This window comes from Barbatula barbatula (genome assembly GCF_947034865.1).
Source record: "Barbatula barbatula genome assembly, chromosome: 22".
NCBI lineage: Eukaryota > Metazoa > Chordata > Actinopteri > Cypriniformes > Nemacheilidae > Barbatula > Barbatula barbatula.
Window position 1 is genome coordinate 11,268,509 of NC_136785.1, and position 26,351 is coordinate 11,294,859.

Genomic DNA, 26,351 nt, shown 5'->3' on the forward strand with positions numbered 1-26,351 from the left:
AATGTCAAGTACCCCTTTACACACAAGTATCTGGTCATATTTATTTATCACATGTATTGAACTCCCACACCTTTAATTTCTTCTTTTCACACGGTATGTGCGTCAGTATATACTGACGCGCCTTCAAAGACATCCATATGGATAGAGCGCCGGCGAAGTAACAATCGTAATTAAGCTTCCTTTATCAGTCTCATCGGGAAGATAATTGAAAAGACTAATCTCATTAAATACTTATCTTAAAATATGTAAAGACATTTTTTGTTAACATTTGGTTTGAAAAGCGTTGAGATTAGAAGCGACACGCCTGAGAAATTGTGTTTAGGGAGAAAACGTGAAACTCCAGGGAAAACGAGCTGCAGTGGGTTTCTGTGTCAAGGTAAGAGTGTATGCAGAAGTTGATCTAGAGGTTTGGATACAGGCAGTCATCGCTAAAAGGCACCGCAGCTATTCTGCTCTTGGACATCAAGGCCACCACATGCACTAATGGAAGCGAGAGACACAATGCAGGATTTATGATGCCTGCGGTGAGATGCAATAAGCACCAGGTGCGTCGCATCACACACTGCCAGCAATGTTCAGCTTTTACTTTTCCTCTTCTAGTGACATGCTTCTATTGTGAGAGTACTGTGTGCATGCGCTGGTGGCAGGAGGGCGGGATGATGATGATTTGAAAAGTAGGGTGAGACTTCGAAGCATTAGCACTTTCCAGTTACTTAGTGCTTGAATCTAACAATCTAGAAATCAAAATGAATAATTTTTTTGTATCATAATTGTGAAAATATTTTATTGGAATATAAAGTATATTAAATAATAACATCATTTAAATAAAAACTAAACTGTTCTTTTAGCTCAACTGGTAGTGTTCCATTAGAGATGCAAAGGTTGTGGGTTCTATTACCAGGGAACAGAGATAGTGAGAAGAATATTGTGTTGTTTAACAAAATGTAAGTCGCTTTGGTTAAAAATGTAAATTAAAAAAATTGCAAATTTGGCAAACAACTGTATTAAATAAACATTCAAAAAAATTTATATATCGCTGATGTCCTTCTGAAAGCTTGTATCTCCATGTTTTTTTGTTGTTGCTATAATTCAGTGTGTATTAGTCACCCTTTATGTTTGATACTGGGTTTTGCATATATCTAACCAATAAAAATATTTAAAAAGGGCTTGTCAACTTTGACAAAGGAACAGTGTTTTTTCCATTTTTCCATTAATTTGGACATCCGAGGTTTTGGAAGGACAGCAATATAATTGTATAGATGGGCGTAATGTATATTATTATATATGTTGTTGAAAAAATCCATTCATTGTTAAATTTGAAAGTTGAAAAGTGCAATTTTATTGTTTTAATTTTACGCAAATTTTACACATTGTATTCTTTATGAATTTAGTATAAACAGCCCCTAGTTTTGGCAGCGTACTTGGAAAAATTGCAAACCTCAGATAAAATAAAAATAAAATAAATCCTTTTTTTTAACCTTCTGAGAAAAAAACATTTGCTTTGTTCAAAAAGAAAAGCAGATTCAAACCCTGTTTTGTAGCATTTTTATGCGGAACCTTTCAATGGTTTTCTGCCTCTGGGTTCTTTTCGTAGGGTCTTTGGAGTGTCTTTGAAGGAAGGGTCTTTGAGTTCTTCTGTTGGAATGATAGTAGATGGCCCTCTTAAGACTGCACTGCCAGACTTGAGCTCTAAAGACATAAAATAAACTGCAGACAACAGTCAAAACAGAAAACAGTATGACAGAAACTGCATTTTGACAGTATGACAATGATTTGTGCAGTTAAAAAGGAAGAAATAAGAAATGAGAACAAAATAAACCCAAACGGTTATGTCCAAAGCTATTGTAAACACATCTGAAAAGTTAAAGCCTAGTCATTCATTTGTGCTAATCAACAGACTTTTATCGCCTTTCTACAATGAATCACAGATACCCACTCAGTCTAAATTGTTTCGCTGCCGTAATTAAATCTTTTCTCGGTCCACACCCACTCAGATGGCTGCTTCTGTGAATATTCTTCATCCATACAAAAGCATCTGCTTTGTGTCCAGCTGTGTTTGTAATTTACATTTGAGCATTCTCCAGTGTCTTACATTCTATTCCGTGGTTTTGGCATCATACCACAGATTCTTTGCCGTAGGAACTGACACCCAAATTAACCTTTTTTTAACATGGATTCGGGGTTTCTTAACACCGGATTCTGGGTTTCTTAACACCGGATTCTGGGTTTCTTAACACCGGATTCTGGGTTTCTTAACACCGGATTCTGGGTTTCTTAACACCGGATTCGGGGTTTCTTAACACCGGATTCTGGGTTTCTTAACACCGGATTCGGGGTTTCTTAACACTGGATTCAGGGTTTCTTAACACCGGATTCGGGGTTTCTTAACACCGGATTCTGGGTTTCTTAACACCGGATTCTGGGTTTCTTAACACCGGATTCAGGGTCTCTTAACACCGGATTCTGGGTTTCTTAACACTAGATTCGGGGTTTCTTAACACTGCATTCTGGGTTTCTTAACACCGGATTCGGGGTTTCTTAACACCGGATTCGGGGTTTCTTAACACCGGATTCGGGGTTTCTTAACACCGGATTCTGGGTTTCTTAACACCGGATTCTGGGTTTCTTAACACCGGATTCGGGGTTTCTTAACACCGGATTCTGGGTTTCTTAACACCGGATTCAGGGTTTCTTAACACCGGATTCTGGGTTTCTTAACACCGGATTCAGGGTTTCTTAACACCGGATTCAGGGTTTCTTAACACCGGATTCAGGGTTGGTGGCCCATTACCATTGTGACAGGGTGCTGGCGTGCTCATGCTAAAAAAACAGTGATGTTGCCCCTCTCAAACCAATGATTTACATTTTCACACAACCGCTTCAGACAGATTTGTTTGGGCAACACAGATCTTTATTTTCTCTCTATCATACTGTTGTCCTGCCAGCAAAAATAAACCCCTCACCACACCACGTGGGTTACTTTAATGCATCACATTAGAAAAACACAGTTTCTCCATTTGTGTGTGTTTATGTACATTGAAGTAAATGCAAACACAGCGGGACTCCAACCACTAATGGATTTCCACCATGGGAGTTATAGCTAGTAGGGACAGCGAGAGCTGCATTTGATCAAGACACTGTTGGCGACTAACCCCTAACAGACGTTTGCCTTCAAGCTTTTGTCGGCGAGCGCATGTGTGTTCGGGCTTGCGATGAGCACGTGATGAAGGCCGCACCTTAAGGCAACACTTAAACTCATTAGCACTTGCTTTCGTTGGCAGTCACGGGTCAGCAGTCCTGCTTGCCTGCGTCAATGCCCCTGAACGCAAGAAACGCCCAGTCGACTTTCCCTGACATTCTCTGTATCAGTGTGATAGCGATTTGTAGCCCCTCAATCATCTCTGCCTGTCTGCGGTTGTACTCCGAGCCTCGGTTACATTTAAAAAGATGAAGTTCATGTCCCTGACAGATTACAGTTAAATGATTAGAGAGAGAACAGTCATTAAAATGCCACAGTTTGCTCGTGGCATCGCTTTTAAGTTCTTGCGGTGAACTGTCACAGAGCTTGTACTTGGGTTTTTAAATAGTCTAAGGATGCAAACTTCAACTCTCCGGAGTCATTGCACATGTAAGGAGGAAAATCAGCCGTGAAAACAGACTGCGGCCAGAGATTTACATTTACATTTAGGCATTTGGCAGACGCTTTTATCCAAAGCGACTAACATTGCATTATCCTATACATTTTAAATAGGTATCTGCAATCCCCTGGGGTCCAACCCACAACCTTGTGTTGTTAACGCAATGCTCTTACCACTGAGCTACAGGAAAGATAGACAAAAAATGTGAGACGGAAGTTACCGTTGAATTTATTAGGCAACCTATGTCTGGAACACAATTATTTGTCGTATTGAAAACACAAATGAAGATATTTTGAGAAAAGTCTCGTGGTTTTGTGTCCATACAATAGAAGTCAATGGGGGTTACCAACATTCATCAAAATACTTTTGTGTTCTGCAGAAGAAAGCGTTGCGATAAGTTTTCTTTTTGGATGAACTATTAAATGATGATACGTTGCAGTTGTACAAAATAGTTATTCTACACTTTATCGTTTATTTTTGTGTTTGGAAGAAATAACACAATTGTGTTGTTGACATCCAGCCTTGTTTCAGAAGTTTAAAGGGAACGAACACACTCCAAATATCACTTGTGCGGGCAACAGGTATGTTGACAACTAGAGCTTTTTGAGAGTTATCCGTGAGCTTCGGTTTCCATGACAACCTAATGAAATATTTTTTCTATGGGTAGGTCAGTGGTGAGTAGGTATCTGTGATGTGGGGATGAATTGAAAAGCTCTTTTGTTCACTTTAGTCCTAATATTACAAAATACCCCTCCTGATCTCCTGAACCCAGATTGAAATCCGACTGCTTTACATACACAGTGCTGTTAATGTAAAGATCAGATGAGTTATGATTTTAAATAATGATCTGGATAAGTACACAATTTAAATGGATATAAAGGATTCATGAACCACAGGATTGCAGCAACACCAAGCATATCAGGTGACATTAGATGTACAAGCTTTTACATTGTTCTGATTGTAACTTCATATTTTTTAAGTATGATTATAAAGAAGCACATGTGTGCAGAGTTTAATAGATGTTTTGTTAGGTTATATAACATGGGGGTAATGTTTCGAGTAAACTGTATACCTGTAAATTGAGCAAAGATTTACCATTCACCACACTTTTTTAACTTGATAAATAAATAAAAAATATTTGAAGGGTGCAAAAATGTTTATACCTTGCCTTAATCATTCACCATTTTTAGCTGACCTTAATGTATAAATGTTATTGTTTCACACTTACATTTATCATAATACACTCTTGAAAATAAAGGTCCTTAAACGGTTCTTCACAGCAGTGCCATACGTTCAGAAAAAGGTTCTAGAAGGCTGTCGTCTGTGACGTATGTTTTCCTTCATGCCATAAAAGGCAAAGAACAGACACAACTTTTGTGAAACAGAATGGTTCTTTGGATTATAAAGGTTCTTTATGGAACAGTTAGACAGAAAAGGTACTTCTGTAAAGCACCTTTATTTTTAGAGTTAAGTCCAATCCTTTAAGACCATAATACTGTAAAATGTTCAGTATTTCATTTAAAAAACTATGCTAAAGAAAGGAAATTTATCATAAACCATTTCAACATATAATGTGCAAACGTTATATTTCCACTTTAATGCAAGTAATGGCTTATCATTATTTGTTCTGTTATTTCCCTCATAACCAACAGTTTTGACACTAAAAAAGTTATGTTAGCACGTGGTTCCCATGAAGTCCAATATGAAGCTCATGGGGGTTGAAAAATTGCCCATAGTTGAAGAAACCCCTGGGGTGGAACTTGAGTGTTCTGATGTTCACAGGAAGCCTACCGCTTATAGCAAAATACATGTTTTCTTGTCTAGAGCATTTTGGAAGACGTAAACAACACTCGTCTAAAAGCACTTCCTTTTTCAGTTTGTAACACTACACAAACTTTCAGATAAAATCAAACTGTTAAAACCAACAACTTTAAGACACGTGTAAGTTAAATAAACAGAAACACGAAGTGCTTCTGGAGTAGTGTTGTTTACTTCTTGCAAAATGGTCTGTGGCTTTGTCAACATGTGCACGTGTTTCCGGATTTGTTTGGCACCGCATGATGAACGTCCAGACTGCCGTTTCTCTCGTCCGAGTGCGGCGGCCTCTAATGAATCTAAAATGCTGCTTGTTCCTCCAACTTTCACGTCACAATGTTATTTCCTGATGGTTTACAACCCATTAGCATTCGCATGGTGCTCGAATAACGCCTGCGCAGCCATTCCGCTTTCGCCTCACAAGGAGAAATAGCTGTGACAGCGCTGAAGGTTTATTTAACGTGTCGATGGCGGCGGCAAAGAGGTAATTGAGAATTGATTTGACCATAACGGCTTTTCATATGTTCTCTACAGAATGCTGATGCCGCCTGATTAAGCCGTGAGACGGCAATTTGCCACTTAATGGGGTCTGCCCTTGTCCTTTATACAAGAAGAACTGGCGGTGTGAGAAGTGTTAATAAAGGAAGTGCGTTCGGAGGTGCCATCCGCATCTGACTCATTGTGCGCTGCGCGTTACTGTGCTTTAATCTTCTCTCTGTTTTGTCCCCTTAAAGCATCTGCAGTGTTGACTGATGTTTCTTAGTTCCGGCTTGCTGCACTGACTCAACTCCCGCAGCTGAAGCTCATGATGATAATGCCTGTAGATCAACTGGTTGGGCATTGTGTTAGCCTGGAGGTCGGGGTCGAATCTCAGGGGACACATACTGTATATAAACTGCTGTTGTTGTTCCAACCCACAGCTGGGTCAAATGTGACCCTGGACCACAAAACCTCTTAAGTAGCACTGGTATATTTGTGGCCGACAATACATTGTAAGGGTCAAAATTATAGATTTTTCTTTGATACCAAAAATCATTAGGATATTAAATGAAAGATCCCTACCGATTTCCTACTGTAAATATACAAAGTGGATGATGCAAAATTGGCTTTTAAAAATGTACCCACTAAAGTTTGGTATATGTGAAGACAACATTTTTACTTCGCAACGGCCTGCCACAGCGCCTCTGATGGACAACTTTAAATGCAATTTTCTCAACATTTAGATTTTATCACCCTCCAAGATTTTCAAACAGTTGTTTCTTGGCCCCGAATTTGTTCTATCCTGACAAATTATACATCAATAGAAAGCTTATTTATTCAGTTTTCAGATTATGTATCAATTTCAATTGAACACATTGCAATTAGTCATATTCTGAAAAAGCTTTTTTATTCTCTAGTACATGGGGGTCCTATATGACCCCTCCACTAGGTGGAGCCTTTAGGGTTGGCGAATAAAGAGTAACACATGCTGCTCACTGGCAAGGAGACAAGAGGCCGTTTTTTATAAATTGATGTAAATGGAGAAGATGCTTTAGTTTGCTGAATAAAGCACTTCTGTGATGAAACAGCTTAACACTTAATGAATTGACAGCCTGTTCGCTAATCTTCAACATGTTTGTCATTCAATATTACTTTCGAAGTTAGATATTTTTATACTACAAGTCTATGTGTATTTATAGCGTTTATGTATGTTAAAAAAGACACTTGTGCAGTGTAGAGCAACTCATTCCTTTTGTTTTATTTTTTTAGCAAAAAAAGTATTTCTGGCACACTTGGCACATGCTTCCTTTGCTTCACAGAAGCACATTGTGTGAAATGAACCGAAATAAATCCAAACCAGCACTGGCACTTAATGATAAAAGTAAACTTGTGTTACATGTGTAACATTTAAAAAAAATTCAGTCATGTACTCAATGATGAACACCAAACTTGTAAGGATGAAAGTGTGCATTGATAACAGATTTGTGCACAAAATAAGAAAAAAAAGATTGTTAGTGTCGAGCCTTTTCAAGGTCTTTAGTCTTTCATGTTTGTTTGTTTGTTTGTGTGCGTTTGCTTGTTTGTTGTTTTTATTATTTGCTATTCTTTTTTTACTTTGATTTTATTTTGTGTTGCAAGCATACTTTGATGATGAGGATGAAGATCTGTTTGCTGATTACAGTAAGTTATATAAGTTCATGTGTTTGTTGTGTTTATGTAACATTTTGTGTTTGCTATTTATAGAAAATATTTTTGGTGTGCTTGGGCAATATATCAGAGAAATTGTTGTTTAAGGAGGAATCTCTGGTGACACAACATATTGTTTGTTCAGCCTCCAAATCTGTTAATAAGCATTTTTAAAATGCTGTAAGTCTGAGCCACAAATTGCATATAATACATCTTCAGACTTCTAAGCCATTAGTTGGAGTGGAAGCTCACATCTTTTTATAAAAGGTTTTGTTTAAAAATTGTGTTTTTGTGACGGGAGAATTCCCTTCCTCAAATCACCTCTAAACTGTTCTTTTACTGTCGCGGTTGAGAAGTGCAGTCAGCGCTTGACAGATTGCTGCCTTCATCATAAACCTCTCATTAGAAACTTCATTAATCACAATGCTTTAAACAAACCCAAGGCCAATTAGCTTCATTGGCGTACAGCCAGTCTCTTCAGTCCATTTCTCTTCCGTGCCACTCAATAACTTGAGTGACTGTCTATAAAACCAGCCACAAATTTTTTTTTGTTCAGATGGCAGTTTTGTTTTGCAATTTTGCAAGTAGGATACATCCATTTGACTGCATGTTAAAAAACAGTGTAAGATAAAAAAACATCACACTGTAAAGTAACAAACACAGCTGTTGGGTTAAATGAACCAGGAAAATGTTTATAATAGACCCAACAATGGGTTAAAACAACCCATCGCTGCTTTCCTTCTGAAACCTCATACTGCATGTCCATATTTTGTGACTTTTATTTTTATTATTGTGACTTATAAATCATTAATATTAGTCACCATTTATGTTTGCAAATATCTAACCAATACAAATGTGTCAACTTTGACAACACTGTATATCATTTAAACACTACAGTGTTTTTTCTATTTCCTGACAAACAGCTAAATTTGGACATTCAGGGTTTCGGAAGGACATCAACAATATGTTTACTCACGATCCAACAGTTTGGTTTGTCCCTTTTTGACCCGATGCTGGATTTAAAATAATCCTACTTTTTCAGAGCGTAAAACTTGGTATTTGTAAAACATTTAACTCTTTACATTTTGATTGAAATTGTATGCAACATTCACACAAGATTCACACAAACATGTTCCAAAAACACACATCTGACACGTGAGATGTGTGAAATTCCGGTATCTTGTCTGTAAGGGGTTCTCTTTCAAAGTTTGTCAGTACACAAAGTATTAGAAAATTTCAGTTAAAGCTCATCAAAATCTTGTTCAATTCACATAGTAAAATGCTTAAATAGAGCAGCAAGTGAGGACTGTAGTTTACAGGTCATTTTTGGTTTGCAAATATTTGAAATCTTTTACCTTAATTCTAACTCATAAAACGCAACTTTTATTGTGAAAACAAACAGTGCATTTGAATGCCTCTTGTTTTTGACTCTCATCCTTGAATAATATTATCTGAACAGGATATTTCTGATACATTATCTAATCAAAGTCAATTGTAAATTGATATATATATATATATAGCTCATTATTATCTCATTTAATGCATCAGGTTTATTTAAATTCTTGTTTTATTTCAGTTCTCTTTTTTGTACTTCAGTTTTCACTAATCCAGTAATATGGCATGACATACATTTTCAATGGGATGTTTATTACCTTTCACTTCTGTAACTGTTTGTGTTTGGATTTTTTTCACCATCAAGATGACATTTCAAACTGTCGAGCTTTATTCAGTGCAAACTCTCATGTTTGTGTTCATCTTCGGTTTTCTCACATTCGGTCGAACATTGCATTTCTACTGGTCTAATAATAGAATGGTTATTTTGAGTGTGAATGTGGCCGTGTGAAGTATCTGTCTGTAACGGCATCTGTGGTTAACACTCAATTATAAAGCGATAGACTCATTTTCGCCTCCTTCAATGAGAGACATACAGGATCACGGAGTCGAGATTTAAGAAAGAACCGTAATGTAATGACCCACAATTTAATGAAGAATAAAAAGGAGCATGACACTATTGTCAAAGTAAGCAGGCGCACCTTCTGTTTGCACAGAGAATGCAGCAATTTCCCCGAATCTATATTAAGTTAACTGACAAAACGCCCTTGTCGGCTGCCAACGGACATCATCATTTACCTAAAGGAAAGACGCTGTCTAGAACGATGACACCTGCACCGTGCAGTGACATGACAAATGGCTGTGCTGAGAATTAGTTGTTGCATGAGCTCTAAAAAACTGTATTCGAGCAAGTAAAACTTTAACGAACACATTATAGCGAAGTTTGGATGGCTACACTTCAGCCATTTGACTCCAAGCCAGAGCAAGCATTCGTTTTTGGGTCTAAATCTGTAGTCGGTTATGTAATATTTGAATATCCCATTTTGGCTTTTGTTCTCTTGCCACCTCTCTTCCACAGTTGAAGAGGAAAACACTGCGTGGATTATGACACCCAAACGTGTCGTGAATGAAATGCGAAGCGCGTCAAGGCATTTCTTTTAGCCCACTTTCGGCGTGCCAAAGATGAAATCAAATCAGCTGTCAGGGGAGATGTATGTAGTGAGTAGCTTATTGGGTTTATTCTGAGAACTTGAATTGCTGTCTTTTTATTTGCTTGAAATGCGGCTTATAGAGAAAGACCCACAATGGCTAAAGTGCGGGGCAAACCTCAGATTTAAATAGGAAATGAATAGAAAAATCTGTGAGGCATTGGAGCTGAATGATGAAAGGAACAGTGGCCAGGAACGAAGTTGAAATCAATTAAATTAGCCTGTTTATATCTTGAATAATTTTCCGTGTGTTAAAAATACAGTGGATGTATAAATGACTGAATTGCTGTATCTGTGCCTCATTAAACTAAACTTTTGTCTGAAGGTGGATGATATAAATAGTAAACAGCATTTTCTCATAGTTTTATGTTTTAGTAACCCCTTTTAACTTTGATTAAACAATAATTGCCTAACTTTACAATAAAAAAGTACTTCATAATATCATTGAGGGAGGACGTGCTATGGGTGTATTCACAAAAAAGCGAATAATCACCGTAAAAAATAACTCTGTAAAAAATGACACATTAAAGTACTTTAAAGCTTATTTTTAGCGCAATATTCCATGAGGAAATCATGTAAAATTACCTTAATTATTTAATCATGTCACACAAAAAATTAAGAAGAAATACTTATCTGAGCATTGGAGTTAACTTATTAAACTTTTTAACTTCAGTTTTACTTTTAATATTGTTTACAACATATATGATGCACAAGTAAGCTGACAATTGTCTCAGTACTGGCATTAGCACCATTACTGTTCTAATGTTCGAGTGAAGAAACACACATCATGATCTCTACCTAAGTCGGGCACAACTCTGCCGAATGATGGTAACCATAAAACTCAAAAATAACTCTCCACAGATGGAGCTCTAAATTCATTGCTCAGTTAGGGAAATTAACTAAAATAATTTATGTAGTCCAACCAAAAAAATATATGTAAGTTTAAGGTGGTTTAACATGAACAAATTAAATTGATTTTACTCAATAATCTGTGCATTTAGAAGTTTTTTTTAAATAATTTAAATTTTCTTTTTGAATGAAAAAAACAAGAACACAATTTTACAAAAGCAAAGTTTACTCAAGTGAATTCATGAAATCTATTACGAGACAGATTTATTTTTAGTAGTGACTGAGAAAGTAATATTTGAAGCAATATTTATATCTTTAAAACATTGTGATCTGATACTGATACTGTACACATTAAAAATGACAAACTGTTAATAATACGCTTTTTATATGATTCATATTTATATTTTTGTTAATTGTTGACAGTGTCCCTCATGTATCTACCAAAACAAAAAACATATTTCAACATCTCATTGTACAGGTGTCCCATCTGAACCCAACCTCAGATTTACAAGTCAAATCATATCCACTTGACGCTACATTTATCTTTTAAATTCTCTTTTGTTTGTGTGACCTGAAAGATAGGAGGGTTTGGAAACCTTTAAACTCCATATATCGGTCCTGTCGCATAACAACAGTGGTAGTTGTCAGTCATTCTTATCATCTTCCATCAAATCCATTCTCTTTATTCTTAACTTCCACTATTGAGTCCTCCTTTGTTTTACTTCTTAACTGTTTCACGAAAACAAATGAAATGTATGTCAAAGAAGCAGGCTGGTCGTAGTAATACTTCATGCTGTGTCTCTCTCTGTCTGTAGTGCTGAGCTCAGGGAATTAAATTAATGGTTAGATCTCCCCCAGAAAACAAGCTCTTTGTGCACAATGGAGCAGCATTGTTCTCTGTCTGGCGGGTGACGCTGATAAATGGCCAGACACACCTGTAGAGCTGCGGATCGATCCGATGGATGTCTAAATTGATATGGTTTTATAGAAAGGACCAGTATGATAGCCAGTCTGAGAGAATGACTTCTTCTCTTGCTGGTGTCTGGTGAGCTGATACATACGCATGACAAGATGATAACAGAACATGTTACCTTTTGTATCTAGTTGTAATTCGGCTTATGTTCTTAATGGTCCAATCCTCCTTCCTCCACCGACTGAACCCTCATAGCCTTCGGAGAAACAGTTAAAACGAGATAAACACATCATGTTTTATGTTTACATTGCACATAAGTGCAAATTAAGTGCTCGCCTAGCTCTGTTCTGCAAAGTGCGCACTTTGAAGCTGCACTGAAACTGTAATTTTGACCATCAACCGTTTGGAGTCCATTGAAGTCCACTATATGGAGAATAATTAGATTAGATTAGATTCAACTTTATTGTCATTACACATATACAAGTACAGTGTAACAAAATGTAGTTAAGGTCTAACCAGAAGTGCAGTTAGCAAGTGCAGGATATACAGTTAGAATAAATACAGAATACAATATTGAGAAAATATTATACAGTGGGCATGACCTATGAAATTATTTTGCAGTATGTATGTTCTATGAAAATATGACAGTAGGTATATACTATGAACAATATACAAAGATGACTATATACTATGAACATTAATGTAAGGTGGATATGAACAGATAATAATTTAGACTAAAATAGTGCAAGTGACTTAGGTGTGCATAGATTATTGACATTGGCTATTAAAGTTACGGTGCAGTATACGAGTTAATGCAGTTAGTAAGGCTGGAATAATCCTGGAATGTTTTAATCAAAAACCTTAATTTCTTTTCGACTAATGAAAAAAAACCACATACATCTTGGATGACAACAGGGGTGAGTAAATTATCATGAAAATGTATGTTGAAAGTGAACAATTCCTTTAATATGCACGAGGCCCAGCAGACGAGAGAGAGAGATGTGCACAAACGTTGACACATCGGATCTCGCGAGATCTTGTGCCACAAGATCTCGTCACACCAATAATTATTCCAAGATCAAGAACAGTCCACATCGAAAATTAAAACGAAACATTTTCACATTGACATTGAGTGTGTTTCCATTTGTGGAAAAGGTCATTCCATTGAAGCACAAAAGATGCTCTTTGGAACTTTCACAAAGCATGCTGGGATAGCATGGATCATCAGGTTTTACATTGACTAAAGTTCATGGTATTCAATACTAAGGAAATACTAAGAAACTCTTAATCCATACCTGCAAAATATGGCATTCTTTTGAATCGTGTAGAGTTTATTCGCAGAGTGGGGCTTGATGATTTATTGAAGTCCTTTGGTGCCAAAGTTTGAAACTTCAAAACAGAAACAGGCAACATTATAATGTCAAGTAATCGGTCCGAGGATACGTCAGGAAGAGCGCATTTTAAACATAATTTTTGCATCCTTGAAAGGCACTGCTGCTGCAGACGCAACGCGAAGTGTCGTCTCGGATAAAGAGAAAATGCCATTTTTATTACCCAGTTTGCCAAGTGTGATCCAAACGGCTATGTGATGCGAAGTAATTACCCAATCTCCCTTCATAATTCCCACTTCAAGAACTGTGCCCTTCTAAGTGAGTAGACCACTTGGGTGCGATTGATATTCATCAGAAATTTTAAACACATACGCAGTAACGCTAGATAACCGCTAATATTAAATAATTATTCCACAGACCAATTGATTCCCTTCAAAAGACATAAAAGTGCCAACAGGAGCCGTGTGGATCACTTTTATGTTTCTTGTATCTGCTTTTTGAACATTTAATGACATGGCACCTAAGGAGTTGATGGCCTCAGATCTCATTCTCAAGATGGTTCGAGAGTGAGTGAGTGAGTTAACAACAAATGTTTTTTATGTTTTTAACTGCTCTCTATGGTCACGCAAGAAACAATCCCTGTATTTGAATGAACAATTGTGCTGGCCATGGTTACATGTAAACATTATTGTTGTTTGCTAGATATATTATAGTAGTAAAGCATTTTTTCTTAAATTGTATTTAAAAGTTGTGAAATGACAATTGGATGTTTAATATTTGCGTATTCCACTGTGTCTACACCGGCCGCGGTGGGTTTTGTTCCAAGAGGGGGTCTCCTTTTGAGATCCCTCTGTATCGAAATGCATTGTCTGATTGAGATATTTAAAATCAACATGTGGCATATTTAATTTAATTCACTCAGCTTCACTAAACAGATGACGGGTTGACCCAAGCAGTCTGTACCCGGCAGTGTCCTGTGGTCAGACGTGTCGACACTGCCAGAATCCATAAGGATGATGAAATTCCTATGAGTTCTTAAGAAGCCAAAATCTAATGAGAAGTTGAAGGCACTGAATAAAAAAGTAAATTGAAGCATAATGATTCCATCCAATGCCCTGTTCATGGGACGGTGAGGGCATCAGAGAGGCTTAACTGGCTTTCTCTGGGAAGATATATATTCAGACAAACAAGCATATACGCTGGCAAACCCCATCCTGAGCGACTCAGCATCTCCCCGGGTTCACAGGCATTGTGTGAGGCGATATAAAGCCTCCCGCAATTTGCTGGCAATTATTATGGAAATGGAGAAGCTTGTGAAAGATTAACTCATGAAATGTAGAAATGGACTTGGGCTCCTGACGAACAAAATTCGTGTAACACGAATAGCGTTTGGTGTTCATGCTAATCCGCACATGTCGTATCGGCACACGTGCCAGAATTTCTCGTGACCTTCTCAACCTGAGTGATGACTCCGTGGGCTGCGTGGGTGTTCACAGCATTCATATTTCTGTCTTACGCAAACGGCGTCCCAATTGCAATGCCCCGATAAGAGCCGACAGGCCAGTTTAGGCCGTGTGAGCATCGGTAAAGAGATAAGTGTTTGCACGGAGAGTGTGTAGGTGAGTGCCACAGTAGATAAACAGTTTGAACAGTTTTACATATGAGGTTAAGAGAGAAATATGTGAGAATAACATTTTCTCTTAAGAAGACAGGATTCAGTAAGCATGAAGTGATAAAAGCGATCTGAGTGTTTGTTAAACTTGATTTTGTATAACCAGGCATGACCACGGAAAGATGGTTGATCTCTGCATCATCTATAGATCTCAATACCATGTTCATTACCTGTAACTCTAGGTAAATGCACGAATAACGAAATATTAATCAAATAGTTTTTTTATCTGCATTAGTTTTGTTTTTAGTGTGGATAGACACATATAGTTGGAAACTTGTCAAATCATGCTTAACAGATAGCAGAAATCATATAGTGTCATTTTTACATTTGCCCCTTGTTGATGATGGAATTGAATCATTCTAGCAATTCATCCCAGCAACATGGCCAAGAAACAAAAATAAACTCAGGGATACCCATCATGCAGAAAAGCTGTAGTTACATAATCAACCTTATTCTCCCATAAGCACATTATGAGTGTAATATGAATAAGATCATATGTGGATCATTTAGACACTATTTACTGTTACCTCTTCCTAACATCTGTCACAAAGTCTTCTCACACACAAACCCTAAAATATGACACATTCCACAATTTTTTACTTATTTTAAAAAAGCTACTCCGACAGATTTCCACAACATTTTGTACCAACATCATTTCATTGCATGCAGTCAATTTCTATGTACACGTTTATTTAATGTGCGTTAGGTCTAGAGGAATTTTGCTTTGTTTTGTGAGCATGTGTGTAAGCTGTGTGTATGCAGCAAATTTCTTTCTTTTGGGACGCGTATCCACACGATCTTGCTCTTTCAGTTTCTACACAAGGTTCTTCACAGCAATGCCATAAAAGAAACATTTTTGTTCCCTAAAAAAACTGGAGGAACTCTGCAACCCCAAAGATTCTTATTTGCTCTTTATAAGAAAAATGTCTTTCTTACTTATTATTGTCTAAATCAGGGGTTTTCAAACTGGCTTCAGGGGGCCTCAAGAAAGTTGCTAGGAGTCCCCAAAGATTTCTGCAAAAAAGAAAAAGATTTAAAGGTCGACAGAACACTATTATTGTTTCACAGTCTCTTAGTGTTTATCTGCATTTCTGTTATATTTGTATCTTTCTAGTGGGAGTTTCTTATTATATTTCCTTTTTTGCAATTAACATGAAAGTGTAAGCAATTATTTACATTTTTAAACAATATGTTGTCTGTACAATACTATATTTACTATTTACCTAACAAAGTTTAAATGTTTCTTTACACAAAGTGTATAGATTCAATGTATATTAGAATGGGGGTCCCTCACAAAAGGGTAATTTGGGATCCTTGGCATCATAAAGTTTGAAAACCCTGTCTATGTAAACATTTGTGAAACAAAAAGTTGTTCTAGTGTTAAGCGGGTGATCAGGTTGTCGCGTCAGGTGTTTTTCTAAAACAACATTTATCATTAGACAGTATTAGGTGTGGGAATTAAAAATGTAACGATTTAATTTAATTTTATTGTGTTTTTATAATGTATTATTTCATATTAAGAACCATTTGTTAATCAGAAAGGTTGTTCCAATGTTACAGGTTCTTTAAGGAAATGTTCAGCCAAAAATAGTTCTTCTATGATATCGTAAAGCACCTTATATTTAAGAGTGTAGGCCTTTAAAAAATGATTAATTTTATTGAGCAAAACATTCCTGAACATTGTGAGTGCAAACAAATTTGTTCAAACCCTCTGTTTGCCTGCGAGACATCGGCAGGACTCCGATCCACAAGTGAACTCTTCCTCACTCTCTCTGCATGGAACACAGCATGCTATGACCCCGCAGTGGCCCAGATCTGCTGTTGAATCAGCTCAAAGAGGAGACACTGAGATCTCCATGAACAAACACAGTCCTACAGTTTCCAGAAACACAGCCTTGCCCGGGAAGCATCACACACCCTGATGCCAATGTGTACCATTGAAGATAGTCCTGGCACATCTTCAGTGTTGAGTGCAGCTGTATCAGACGTCTGTGTGTCTGTATCTTTCTTTCTTTCTTTCCATCTATCTCTGTCTCTCTGCTCTTTACCTTTTCTTGTGTCTTTTTTCTTCTCAAACCGTTTGATGCATCTGCCAAACTGCACAGCCGCATTCTGTCAGAAATCACAGAGATCGCAGGTAAAGAGGCAGCAGGAGACAGAAAGATGCGCTGCAAACAACTGCTTCAACAAGCGTAATTAAACCTTGCCAGCCGCCTCAAAGTCTCGTCGAGCCCCAGAAAGCCTTTTCTGCCTAACTGATGTTTTTTTTTGTCCGTCTCGATCTAATTTTAGTCGCTCTTTGAGCAAAGGTTGTTTTTTCTTCATCGCTTGCGCTGTTTTGCATTCAGGTGTAAAACTCAACAGCTGTGACTTGCCACAGTAAATGATTGTGCTCTTTTTCTTCAGTCTTGTGAATATGCATTGGCACATTGAAGCAGGAGACATTAGACAGAACTACGCATTTTGTGATTATTATGTTTGAACATCTTACCGAGGCTTAACAAAAAACGGATTTGGCAGCTTTCATTGCTGAGGAAATATTGGATAATTTCAGCAATTTTTTTGACACTGTTTGAATGACTACGTCCTCGTACTTTATTCATTGTTATTTTTCTTCGCAATTTTCAGCCATTCAACTTGTGTTTTGTGGATATTTTTTTCAATCTTGGATACGCTGTTTTTTTAACTAAAACTTAAACTTTTAAAGGGATAGTTCACCCAAAAATGAAAATTCAGTCATCAGTTACTCACCCTCCTGTCGTTTCAAACCTGTATGACTTTCTTTCTTATCCAAAGCACAAAAGAAGATATTTTGAAGAATGTTGGCAACCAAAAACTGTTGGTCCCCAACATTCACTTCTATTGTATGGACACAACACCAATGCAAGTCAACGATGACCAACGGTTTTCATTTACAACATTTTTCTAAATATCTTCTTTTGTGTTCTGCAGAAGAAAGTAAGTCATGCAAGTTTGAAATGACAAGAGGGTGAGTAAATGATAACAGAATTTTCGTTTTTAGGTGAACTATCCCTTTAAAGAATTCAGGATTTTAATATTCACCATTCAACGCTGACACCCATGATGTCATTATAACATTTGCATATTAAATTATGATTGGCTTCTTTCGTGCATTTATTAACATACTTAATTGTTATAAATTGTCTTCCTTATATCTGCGATAAGGGTGAGCGAGATTAAAATGTTATTTGTTTAAATTATTAATATGTATTAATTGTTATTAGTCTTCCTTACATCTAAGATAAGAGCCAGGGAGATTTTAAATTGTATTTGTATTACAATGATTAATATGTATTTATTTTAATTAGTTGTTTATCGTAGGCCCTTCTGCATACCAAACTACTCCTTGCTGTAATCTTTCCTCATTGTCCCGCAAGGCTTATTTAGTTATTATGGAGACCGGAAGCTACAACTATCGAAGTGATCTACTTATTTTCTTTCAGAATAACACTTTTGTATAAATGAAATGTTACTGTGAGCTCTGTTTTAATATGAGAATCTCTGCAGAGTGAAAAGATGTCCCGGGAGACATATGTATTAATTAATAAACCGGCGTTCACAGTTCGCACTCTAATTGAGAAAAATAAAAAACGGTACTTCACGTCAAAAAACTTCCAGAGTCAAGTATTAAAATATTTATTGCTGTTTAACATTACGTAACGCTCCATTTGCATGTTCGTGTAGGCTTTTGTTCTCTCTTTGACCTCCTTCTGACTTTCTTCAAACGACTTTGATTGCCATCTGAGATACGTTATTGTTGTAGTAGATGGGTGGATGTTAACCGCCAAATGAAGAGTGATGTGTGGCTCGCTGCGAGTAGGTGTGCCGGTTGAACAGGGCCACGGAAAGCATGTCATTATGATTGATTGAAAGCCCGTCTCTTTGTTGTTCTCTGTTTAAAGTTCACAGCGCTGTGGAGGTGTAGCAGCCTCTGCTTTGAAGTGATTGATGACTGCTGCGAGATCTTATACCTGAGCTCTCTGTCGCTCGCGTGCCATAGGCCGAGAAAGCCGCCGTTTCCATGGATACCGTTACAGAAAACCGCTCGTCACACCTGATTGGTCGTGGCCTGCGGTGGGTGGGTTGTCCTTGCCAGCTATCTGGCCGTGGTCCACTGCTTGTGTATGAAGAATGCTGTGGATGCGGAGTTGTCTTCAAAGTCTCAGAGGGCCTTCATAGCCGCCTGTCACATGCAATCAAACCCCAGGATCTGATACCGAACCAGGCCCATGCCTGCCCGCTCTCCGTCAATCACAAAGATGCTAAATAAATGGAAACGCTTTGAGAGAAAGAAGCAGAGGTCTCAGTAATGGCCTGCTGGTTTGACTGAGTGGAGTCCTCCAGAAACGTATCTGCAGTGGAGATGCTCGGCGAGACCCAGTGAGGTTCTGGCTTCAGCCTGTGGAGCTCTTAGTGTCATAGCAAGAGAGTTGTCCTGTCAGTCATCTATACTAAGAGGACACACAAGTACACACACACAGCTTGTAAGCACACACAGGTATGCACATCATTACACAGGCAGGCGTCGATTGCAGGCATTTCTCTGACAAGCCCGCTGTCGTTTTTTCGGTCCGCTGCGGAAAGCTCGCTCAGCCCGGTGCCTGGCGTGGCCTCACCTTGACGACGGGCAGAGAGGAAAACTGATCGTCACCTATGAATTATTGATTTTCTGCAAGGCTACTTCTCTACTTTATCGGAGATGTTTGCTACCGTCCACTACCAGGAGCAGCTCTCAGCAAGTGTCGTTTGAATTCATCCACCCTCTCTCACACGCACACACGGTGAGAACTCCATGTAAAAAGCTGATAGATGATATGCCTCACACACTAATAAGTGTGTAATGTTTAATAAAAATGTCGAATGAGTGTGTAAAAAGTCTTTCACTGGTAATAATATATCATTTATCACTCTTTTTGAGATGGTGTCTGTAGGCTGAACAATAAGAAAACCAGATCACGTAGATTATAGTGTAGAATTGAATCAGATTTCACATTTTCTTAAGAATATCTGAGTGATCGAGTGCAGCTCTGGACACTTAGAAAAGTAATAGCACACCACTCAACAAGTTGTACAATAAGATGTTTATGTCTGTGGAACAGTGGTATAGTGTGGGTTGGCTGTCAAAGTTTAAGACACAGTGTTAGGGGTACGGACAATAATGATAGGGGATTGGTTTTTGCAAACTTTCTCAACAAAAATTTAGTTAAAGGGGTCATATGGAACAAATACATGTCTTTGGTGTGTTATAAGTTGCCCATGCATGCATTAGATACGTAAAATTGCAAAAATTAAAGTGACAGAACAAAGGACGCATTCTATCTAAAAGTGAATGCTCACCCAGACCTGCCTGAAACGCCTCGTGTTACCACACCCCCACAAATCTACGTCAGTTCGTGACTTCATGACTTGACTAAGACCGCCCAATTGTAAAGACAAGTAAGGTGGGCATACCTGTCAGTACAATTGCTTTGGAACCTGATGTTCCAGATATGGTAAGAGGAGTTACATTTCTGGCCAATCATAACACACCTCACTTTTCAGAACGATGAGCTTTGTAAAAAATCTGCACGTTTCAGAGAGGCGGAGCAAAGAGGAGATACAAACGTGCACGGTATGTGGAAAATACAGCGTTTTTGTAACCATCAATTGTGTATACACATTGCGTTACATCTAAAAGAAACGATCGTTTTCAATTTAGCCGTGTAATATGACCCCTTTAAAATAACATAATTTGTCTGTTGGTTTACCTTAGAAAGTCACATTAAAACCAGTGTACTAATGATCTTGCTCTTTTCAGTTTACACGTCACTGTTTGGTTTTGGTCAAACTTGATTCATTGGAGTTGGGACTACGTGAATGATTTGTGTCGTGTTAAAATAGAATTGAAAAACAGAACATGCTTTGCATGAGACATGCATTAGGAGAGTTGTTTAATGTGTTTTTTCAGTAAAGATAATGCAGCGTTTAATGTTCATTAATGTTGCAGATTTGGAGTTTGTTATATTTTGGAGCTTTGTTATTATCAGTGGTGCTTGTGCTTAGCCTGTGGGGGGGTTACATTTATAACTGTATACGTTTTGTTAACTTAGAATTAGCAATTTTCTAAATATAAGACAATTTAACCAAAACAAATATTTGAGTTGGCAAATCGAAATCTGAAAGTTCTGCATATAAAAATCATGTTTGTTTAACAAACATACATTTGGCAACTTCATACAGTAAATAATGCAGAGGAAACGGGTTGTTGACCCAATTTGAATTAGACCCAAACATCAAAATTCATCATTTATTTACCATCATGTCATTCCAAACCTGTAAATGTGTAAATCTATGAAACACAAAAGAAGATATTTTGAGAAATGTCTCAGTGGGTTCGTCTCCATGTGGAAGTCTATGGGGGTCAGTATTGTTTGGCTACCAACGTTCTTCAAAATATCTTCTTTTGTGTTCTGCGGGAGCTAGAAAGTCATACGGGTTTGGATGGAGGGTCAGCGAATAACAAAATATTTTTGTCAAAATATGTGTTTTTTAAGCGTATGCATTCAATGTAACAATCATTCATTGTAACATTTATATATGTAAAACATAAGAAGAGAAGCAAACACATGCTTGCGCCTCGCTTGATCTTGTATGTTTTTTTTAAACGGCACTTGTGAATTTGATCTCACATTTACTGGAGCTGTAATGACAGTGTCTTCAGCCACTTGACCTTGAAGTATTTCGGAGTGATTGTGAAGAGAGGCAAGAGGAAGCTGGCTGATTTTGTTCACAGTTTGAGCTGTAAGCAAAAAAACAACTTGTCCTCTGAATAATCTTATTTGGTCAGCAGGAGCTCTTCCTGTTTACAAAACACACAGCAGTGGCACATTACGGTATAGCTGGAGTCTGCAAAAGCATGTGTGATAGATAGACAGCCAGACAGACGGACATACTTCATTGATCCCTGTTGGGAAATTCAGATGCAAATCGTGTGCGTACGGCACAAATAAAGCACAAGCAAACGCTCGGTGTAATCAAACAAGACTGAGGATTATGCTCTTGATGTGCTTTTACGCATATTGTACACCAGGGGCAGATTTCCTTTGTGTAGTTTATATCAAAGTGCTGTACACTTGTATTTCCAGTAAATTGATTCATTATTGTTGCATGCGTAATGTCTTATTTTGTAAGTGGATTTGTTCGAAATTTTGCATAAGATAAATAGTTTTGTTTAATGATTTTGCATATTAGGGCCAGCGCCAGAATGCTAATGAATTCGACAAATCACAGTCAGAACTTTCCTACTGATTTTTTGTGACCACAGCTTGTCATTTTCCGTACTTCTGGATTTCCATAATGACGTAGAAGTGGGTGCAAATGCCATGAAGTTAATGAGACATCTGTGAGCCTGTTTCCCTGTGAAATCGTACGTTTCATAATCTCACCGCTAAAACACGTCCCCAATCCAGCTATCCGCCCCCTTGTGACTGCGACTCTCTCCTCCTCCGGTAGTTAGGGATTTAATTACGCCGTGAAATCTTCCGACACATTTCAGCGGGGATGAAAATCGTTAGCGGCTCGTCGAGAGCCTCTCGAAAGCCGACTCGCGGCCCGCAAATGGCCCGAAGTTCCGTGACGAATAGCTCCTCGAGATCTGCCTCATTTTATGGGCTCGCATCAGTCACTTTTTCTGTCAGTTTATCTGAAAGATGAGACTGATATTAGTATCCTGGATAAATGTTTGTTTGATATCCTTTTTTGTGTGCTGCAAGGTGCGTTTATTATTCGCTGCGTACATGGCATTGTAAAGGACAAAGGGAAGTAATCGCTTTTGACATAACTGCTTTTCAGAAATTGTGCCAACTCTATAGCGCTCCAGTTGTGATGATTTAGCACTGAAGAGAAGCCAGAGACACCAGATTGTGCGAGAGGCCTTCACAAACTAAACACACTCATTTTCATCACCTAATGAATAAATGAGCGTTTGGGTTTTGTGAGCTTTTCTGTGTGGTAAAGCTACGAACGACTCTCATAACTTTTATCAAGCCAAATGTAATATAGTCCACATGTGTGCTGTAAAGAATCAGCGGTTTCTCAACCAACGCAGCGTGACGTCGGGTCAAAGCAACCGCTCTTACCGCGCTATGTAATCTACAAGTCTGATTATGGCTCAGCTTCATCATTTTGTCGGTGACTCACAGGTAGCATTCCTCCACCTGCTACTGAACTTTTAACCCTCACAATGAAAAGATAATAAGCTGCCGTCATTAATTGATGAGCGTGTATGAAATGAGTCCGTTATGGACAGAATGAGACCGTGTAGGCGAAGACAGAGGACCAAAATCCTGCTGATTTTCCCCCACCAGGCTTCCAGCTAAATTGGCAATATCCAGATTAATGTCCTTTCAGCTCCAGGTTTCCACCACGATGGTCATTAAAATCTACACGGTGCTCATTTGAAACGTGGGGGGTGACTTCTTTTGAAAACGAATAAAATGATGCCTGAGCCCCTGGACTTTGACATTCTCGTAAATGCAGGTAGATCACCCAGCAGGTAGGGGCTTTCTGACATCAGCACTTCCTGCGTATAGATGGTGCGTTTGGAAAGGTTGAGCCCTGCGTTTGGCGACAGCAGCCATCCGTATCCTCATGCAAATGTTTCTCTTCCTCCCCTCGTATGTCAGATGCTAATTAGCAAATATCTAATTAGTGTTAGAAGATTAATCACTCTGGGGAGAGATGGCTGGGGGGTTGCGCCAATGAGACGACGCGATTGTGACAGAGATACTTGCAGAGCTGCTTCTCGCCAAAACAAAACGGAAAACATAGAATCAAAGCGTCTGCTGATTGATCATGCAGTGTTCCTGTATCTACTTTAATGTGCTGTAAGTCACTTTGGATTGTCTGTCAAACCAAAGATTTACCAGTTAAAGGTGAGGCAGGCAAACATACACCTGCAAAGCTTAACCTTCTGTGCGGTATCTTTGGCCTGTAGCCTTGGTAATATTACAATACCTTTATACAGTAGAATGGTGTTCACAAGACAATTTTTGTTTATATTGACATTTGGAAACCGTCTAAAAGTCAGTTAGATTTAACGTACACATTTGGGCAGCTTTTGAACTCAAGGACTTATGTTGAATTTTTAGGGTTAGCACAGTAACTAGGCAGACGTTACGTCACCTAATGAATATTCTACTCTTCTTATTTTTCTATAGAATGTTAAAATAATCCCAAGCTAATTTGACACCCGAGGCTTTATCGTTTTTTTCTTTCTCTTCTGTCCTTTCAGCGAAAGGGCCGTGTTTGCAGGTGATAGACAGGTTACTCTAATCAAACTGATCTGGCTTTTATCTGCACGTGGGAGCTGCTTCTCATGTAAAAGAGAATGCTAGAAACTGGACATGGAGCGAGAGAAAAGGGCATAAGTAATCCCGCCGCCGTTGAAAGCCTTTGTTCTTCCTCTGCCGAAAGAGAATATTTGATCAGGGCCACCTCTCAGCAGAGAACCACGTTCATTTCACGTTCATCAGCTTATAAAGCGCTGTTAGTTAGTTGGTTAATAATAATCATCCCCTGAAAACCTAAATGTGATGCTTCTGTACATTCTAAAGTAGCATTATGAATGATTCTTCATCAATATTGAGGTGTTTTGATTGAAGTGTTCGTATTATAAAAGTAAGAGACCATTCCATACTTTCATTTATTCAACATATCTGGATGTATTGTGGTTATTCAGTGTCTGATAAATTTCAACAGAGCAAACCTCAGGAGTGACATAAAGTCATCCAACAGCAATTTGAAGGCTGAAAGCATGACAAGAATTATTTACAATACATGTACGGGTATTACTGTTGTATTGCTTAAAAGGGAATATGATCTTGAGCAGGTTTTCTGTTATTTTGACCTCCTTTTGCATTTTCATTTTCTAAAAATAAATGCATATAGAAACAATATTTTTATTTAAAATTTGGGAGAAATATTGTAAGTAGTTCGCAGAATGAAACAAAAATAATCATTTTACCTAAACGAATACCTATAAATAAATTTGAAATGGTGTCTTAATTTATTTCCGCAGCTGTAGGTACAGAAATCATTAAGTCATAATAAAATATTACATATAATAGTGGTATAACATTACTATTTAAAATTCACTAAAATGGCTCGGGCATGAATTGAACAATCGGACTACATATGCAGCATATAGCACCATTGCATTCTTACTGTTATATTGGAAATAATTTACAATATACAGAGACTGTCAAGTACATGTCTAAGGGCGTTTCAGTGTTACATAGCCGAGAGGAGCTTCTATGTAAGCAGTTTTACAGAGCCTTTGGCTGCGTGGTGGCGAGCAAGAGCAATGCCTACATTGTATTTTGTGTTTAATTGGAGTCTCATGCAGTCGGGCGTAGTGCTCGAGGAAATCTAAAAAGACACTCAGTGTATATTAATGGCTGCTGATAAGATGCTTGATTGGCTCTCATCTTCGGAAGGGATGGGGGGTATCCTAACCGCAGCAACTGGCACAAACCCATCCGAATGACATTGGATTGGACTATTCATCCAAATGTGGCATAACCCAGCCGACGGCATTTAGGATCATTTGCCTATTGTAGCAAGCCAGATGACTGACAGCCAAAGGCAGACCTGTGCGGTGATTAGCCCAAACCCATGACAGCATGAAATGTAAGAACAGATTGTGCACTAGGGAATGAACTACTACATCTCAAGAGATATCAGTTTCCGGTGATAAAAGAATTGAACTTTTTGAGATGATTTTGTATATGTTAAAAGTACATTTGTGATTGGTTACATAGCTTACCTTAATAATAAACTTGACCAGGAAATCATCATTAAAATGTATAACACTCATCTCTAATGTTGCTCCTAATAAATATTCATTATCCAGTCAAATCCATCTCGCCGTCTGTATAGTGCTCTTGTATCTATCACATGAAAAGAGAATTCACAAATAGTTTTGCATTATTCAGGTTGTGTATTTCCTTTTACGTCCCTTTGTTTTTTAATCAAAAGGCCTCGATTGGGTTAACCCCCAAAATTTGACCCAGCCATGGGTATAAACAACCTGGCATAGGTTCATTTATAATGCTGGTTGAAAAGCTAGTTTTAAAAGTGCATATCTCCTTCCACTCCTTAATTTATTCTAGTGAAGAGATGAATTGCTGACCTATTTGTGTCACCTGATCAAAGCCTTGCATGCAAAAAACATTTAAATGCTATATATGGTGTATGCAGTCATACAATGCCGTTTACATCCCCTACAGTGTCCACCGCACAATTTGGAGGTATTTTAGAGCAATGTGTTTTTGTAAAATCTTTTATTTAATTGATGAATTCTTATTAGCCCATCATGGCCATGTAAACAAAGAAATGCACCTGCCTCTGTAAGTATTACCACTTGGG

General features: G+C 38.0%; 1 protein-coding gene across 1 annotated transcript in view; it reads left to right on the forward strand.

Moving 5' to 3' along the window:
* The window catches only part of tenm2b (teneurin transmembrane protein 2b), a 172,317-nt gene that overhangs the window by 45,198 nt on the left and 100,768 nt on the right, over nt 1-26,351 (forward strand). The window lies entirely within an intron of this gene.